The sequence below is a fragment of the Asterias amurensis genome, chromosome 1, assembly GCF_032118995.1.
Source record: "Asterias amurensis chromosome 1, ASM3211899v1".
NCBI lineage: Eukaryota > Metazoa > Echinodermata > Asteroidea > Forcipulatida > Asteriidae > Asterias > Asterias amurensis.
Window position 1 is genome coordinate 15,218,450 of NC_092648.1, and position 5,852 is coordinate 15,224,301.

At 42.4% G+C, this 5,852-nt stretch overlaps 1 protein-coding gene across 1 annotated transcript in view; it reads right to left on the reverse strand.

The window, feature by feature from the left end:
* LOC139947045 (cap-specific mRNA (nucleoside-2'-O-)-methyltransferase 1-like) overlaps positions 1 to 475 on the reverse strand; it is a 26,972-nt gene extending 26,497 nt beyond the window's left edge. The window contains exon 1 of the mRNA XM_071944875.1: positions 345 to 475. The gene's annotated coding sequence lies outside the window, so the exon portion shown is untranslated. The remainder of the gene's footprint in view (positions 1 to 344) is intronic.
* Positions 476 to 5,852: the final 5,377 nt, after the last annotated feature.

Sequence of the window (5,852 nt, forward strand, 5' to 3'; positions counted from 1 at the left end):
CTTCGTAGGTAGACTGTAACTACAATGTTACCTACGAAGTCGTTGTGGGACCAGCCATACAAAATGACGTAGCGTATTTCTCATCCGGGGATTTCCCGTCGATGTGAAATCCAACGCCATATTTATACGCCTTGGTGAGTAACAATAACTAACCCGTAAACATTTCGGTCACATGATTATATGGGTGAATTAATACCGAAAAGAGAGTGGTACAAGTTAGGGGGGGGGGGGCGACCATCGGGTTCAGACGACTGTGACATGGTTTATTCTGTTCACGCCCAACCCTATATAAAGGCCTATGTTTACAGAGCCAATGTTACAAGAAAACGGTGCTTCTGCGTTACCTTATGATGTCGTTAAAGGACAACTCTGTGAACCACAGTTTCCCAATGTCAAAACCTTGATCTGCCGGAAATCCTCTCCGATGACATGAGGAAAAAACCCAGAGTCAACAGAAGTTTCTGAAGCCCCCCCCCTCCCTCCCCTCCCCTGTATTTTCGAGACAAACGACTGGAATTTACAGGCTTTCAGATTTGTTTCAAAAGGTTCTCTTCGAAAATGGTGATAAATACAACTCAGTGCTCGACCGTGTGTTTAGCGGTCAGGAATGATAGCGCCATCTAGTGGCAAGTTGTTCATTGGGTGATAGTGGTTTAGATAGCGGTCAGGTTATTCGTAACTGGATCGTCTTGGAACCACACATTGTGTGGGTCGAAGGCCACAATTTAATAACGAGGAAACTGATTCAATTCAGAGTAAAACTCCATGAACAAAGTAGTTTTCCATTTTAATTATGTTTATTCAAACTGTGTACATATGTAAGAAGCTAAAGGATTCTCAACTTTAAAGCCAAATGTCGTAATCGTTTGTTTGAAGTAAGTCTTGGAAGAATTAAGGCCTTTATACTATTCATGAGAACCCCACACCTTTGCATTTTATTCATTTATTTAACCTGAGCAGACGCCGTCCAGAATAGGGCTTAGCCTAAGTATGAATTAAACGATTTAAAATCCATTTTTAGTTTCAGCAGAAATATTTGACAAAATTAAACGTTCGTGGTTTGTATGGGTAGAATTTTGAAACGTGCAGTCTGTCTTGAATTATACATTGTAACTTGTAACTAAAAAAAGCTCCAGAAGTAAAGGCTGTGTACACTTACATTAATCAATTCCGGCTTATACTGTAAATACAATTGACGGAATCATGATAAGTCATGCCCGATCTATTATTTTAGGGAATAATATCTAAATCATAACTTAAAAGAAAAGTGCTCATTGAATAAGGTTTTTCTATATTTTAAACATATTGTTTCCAGTGCGTGTTGGAATTCGCTAAATAAACAGTGGTTCAATTTCTTGTGACACTGTGGTAAACATACTCTCAAAGTTTGGCCACAATTACTGAGTCAACGAGTCACTATACACAAAGGAGACCAACATTTGGTTTTAATGTCGTGGGTACACTAACTCTATTAACAATCGGGTCAGAATTGATCCGGATTCTGGGTCCCATGGGGCCTGACCCATTTCTGGGTCAAGGCTATTAGAGCAGTGAGATTAAGCTACTCTGATTAGTCTGACACAGTTTTGTCCTGGAGTCAGTTTTGAGAGTGTTTGACCCGTCTGGTGTTTAAAAGAAAATACAGCATTTCAGCCCTCAAAAGTGCTTATTATTATATAAAGATTCCACATTTCAGTTTGTGTTTCCTACCCTAAAAGCACCGTATAAGAAAAGAACAAGACAAAAAACAATCATCATGAAGCCAAATAAAAAGTGTTTCAATTTTGATTTGCTCACTCCTGCGAGTCCTGGTTCTGATTTAGGCTGCCATTTGTGTCCGGCTCGTCTCCGTCGACGCGGAAAATACTTGTTGAGAAATCTAGAGTAGCAGTTTTCCAACGATGATCGGCTGTATTTAATGGATTGTACCTGCCAGTACGGAGGAGCATTGTCTCTAGTGTTAGCGACGTTTGGGATGTTGTAAGAAATTGAGTTTTGATTTTCATCGACAGTGATGAACCCGTACTGCTCCAATAAAGCCACCACGGTCTCTATGGGGAGTCTGTTTACTTTACACGGGTTACATAGAGCGATCAATTCACGCTGAAGCCCTACAATACTTGGTGGTGTTTCAATCTCTGACATAGAGGGCGCTTCTTTCTCATCATCCCCCACCATCCCCTGATTCTCCTCATTCGTAGCATCGTCGTCGGGGAGTCTGTACGAGTCGACCCACTTCGATACTTTGTCGAGTATGTCGCTCCTTTGATCACCCTTAACCTCAAAGAGAACGGCACCGTGCGACTGCATTAATGGGGTCAAGCGACTCTGCAGCATAGAGGCAAAGTGCCTGGAGCGACCGACAGTTTCTAGTTCCGTCTCGTCACATTCACGATCGCCACCCGCAACCCGAGGGGAAATGCCGTCGAGTCCGAGTAGACCCTCTGGTGTGAGTGGAATGGTCTTCCTCAGTTTCTCTGCCCCAATGGCAAATTCAATGAATGCATCTCTAAACCGGGTCTTTTTCGTACGTCGGTTCTGGTTTAACAGTCTCGTTTCGAGCACGGGCCTCTGTTGAAGCTTGTTTCCCAGCCCTGCAATCACCTGCGATGGGATGAGGAGATGTGAATACGTACACGCTGGTTTCAGGAACTTGAGTAGATGTGACAACTTCTTTGGCCTGGATCCTGGTTTAACACCATCGAGTAGGAACAGCGCCTGAACATCAGCCAAGTCAACCCAAACTGGAAAAGTCGTCTTTCCAACACGAAATGTTTTTTTAACGCTGGTGACTGCATATGAGTAGGGGTTCCACCCGTAGTTTGATTCATTATAAAAAGTGACTTGGTGAACATATCCACTAAGATTGTCCGTCCTATGACACACTCGGAGAACAACTTCCCGTGTGTCCAGCACCTTTTTTAACAGTAACACGTCACTGTGTTGTGGTAGAAGGTACGTCACCACGCCCTCTTTGTCGACATTCACAAACCCCATCTGCTGAAGGTTCTTGATGATCTTGTTGGTGTCTTCACTGTGCTCCGTTTTACACTTTTGATATAGCTGTTGTTGCAGGAACTTCTCCGTGCCTTCGGGTGTGGACTGGAGCCATTTCCAAGCTCTCTCGAGTAGAATCTTCTTAACTGCTGGTGGGGGATATTTGAAGTATTGCCCCGTAAGTCTGCGGTCGTCCTCAGCCAACTCCCAAAACTTTACATCTGCCTTGACGATCCCTATGAACACAGGGGCTGCCTGCTCAGTCTTAACACGAGGCGCTGGTTTCTCTGACTGACCATTGACAATCTTTAACATATCAAGTGGATTCACGTGTGGAAGAACAGACGTACACGACTGCAGGGCCTTGGATAAAGCTGATGCAGTTTTAGGTTTCGCATTGCTCATTGCAATGAGACGATTCACGACTTTGTTCATGAGAGGTGCATGCCCGGGTTGTATAGAATCAGACCTCGGGAGATCGTCCTTCTTGATCGGGTCCATGATGATTTGGAGAAGGCCTAGCTAGGCCTACAAAATTAGTTTAAAACGACTTTGGTTGTTCAGATTTGGCATCAGACTGAAATCCAACATGTATAATATGGAGTATTATAAAGCGTGTGTGTTTTCACAGTGTTGTGCAATACGGATAGTTTCCTGTGCAAGCGATTTCTACTATAGCGCACGGGACCATGCTGAATCATCATACCGAAGCCGTGACCTTCACCGCGTGACGACACCGTACAATGACGTCATATCCCACTACCATAGTCTCTATCATTGTCAATAGATATCAATGCTTACTGACCGTGATGGATGTACAGGTTACAATACATGTGAGGCCAGTAGCCCTAGGACTTTTCCTCTGTGCGAAAGTGTAAGACCGCCAGGGCTAATGGGAGGAAAGAGGGGACATGCCTTAATTTTCAAAACCAAATGGAATAAGTTACAAATTCATAATAACACAGGAGAAAAACACAATGTCATAATATAGCTGCAGTAGTAACGAGTGACTTAGAAAAACACCGTGTACACAAATTTAACAGAAATTTGTTTATTATAGGCTTCCAAATTGTTTAATAATGTTTATTTCAATAACTCAACTTGCTATACAGGAGACCATCTGAGTCAAGGTATAACACCATAACATGGCTTCAGATTTTAATGACACACTTTAATTAATAAAGTTGACGTCTAATTGGCTTGCAACTGTTAAACAACGAACATAAATCGCCTTGCATTATTATTGCATAGGGGGAGCCCTCTGAATTCCCTTAAAATTCTAAATTTATCACCATCCTTTCAGACAGTCCTATTCCATCAGTAGTTTCTAATACGAAATACTTCTGTTGTAGCCATTATATACTGTGATATTTTGTACATAGACTGCCAACTTAACCAAATTGAAATATTAAAAGACCTAGATATTGAAATACTCTACAAGGACATCCATGAATGTTGCGGAACAGTTTGCCTTCCCCTACTGACCATTACACCTTCCCATACCCTCAAACCCATCCATGCACCCTGTCACACCCGAAACTCACAAACTATCTATTCCCTACCTTCACATTTTCCGATATCATCATATCTCCGTCCCTCAGACTCAACCCTACCCTTACAACCAGCCGCTAACAATACCAAAGGAACCTATCCCTAGTTTGCCTCACACCCCACTCCCTTCCCCAACACCAATCCCCACACCACCCCTTTTTGGGAGAAAAGTTTCTCCGTGATGACAACAGCTGCGGCCGAATTCCCGACAACAGGGGGCGCTATGCAGTTATAACGGTGTCAGTACGTTTTTCCCAACAGAAATAGAACCCCGGTTTCCATGCGAACTAATCAGCATTCTTTTTTAATTATAAATAAATGTTCGTATAAACCAACGAATAGTATTTCCACCATGGACACAATTCCTCAAAATGTATCCCTTATCTGGCCACTGGTTCTACTGATTTGTCTAAAATAAACAAGAAAAATAATCGCGAACGTGTTCCGTCGACCAAGGGCGTTTAATTTACTGCATTGACTGTTTTGCACGGGGCGGACACAACTGCATATGCAAATGTGTCCGGGCGGACACAATTGCATTATGCAACAGCGTCCGGCGGACACGGTTGCATATGCAAAACCGTCCACCGGACATTATTGCATATGCAATACTGTCATCCGGACAGTATTGCATAGAGGACATAATTGCATGCGACACCGGCTTGAGTGTAAATTACATCGTTATTTTTGACACTGTTTAATAATTGGATGATCATGTCAAATTGTCAACTCAATAACGAAACGAATCCTATAACAGATGTTAAATTTGCATCGGGGATAAAGAATATCAATTTTGGTTTTTACCCATACACCGATGTGTGTTAGCACTGTACACACAGTACTTCCCCGAATCCTGTAAAACAAATTACCTCAGGCATATTACTCGGTTGGGATTCGAACCCACGATCCTTGAAATTCTAAAGCAGTCACATGTTGTCAGACCTACCAAGTCTCACGCATTAGGCTCACGCATAAAGTATGATACAAAAATAACCAAAGATTTTGCCTTGGTCGCAATGTCAGTAAAAACCAGAGCACAAAAACAATTTTACGGATATCTCCGTGATCATTAAATTGAGAGTCATGATTTTGTGATCCACCGTACGTTTTATGTTGTAACTAACAGGTGAGATAACGACAATGTGTTGTGAGTAGTCCCCTCCTTCTAAATCTTGAAATGTTAGCAAAATAAGGAATGCAACTAACTGCCTTGTTATGCAAATTTCTTTTTGGGGCGCGTGTATGCTAATGATAATGCTACAGTTATAGTGTTGCAGTGGGGCGAGCGTGTGAACTGAAATGCC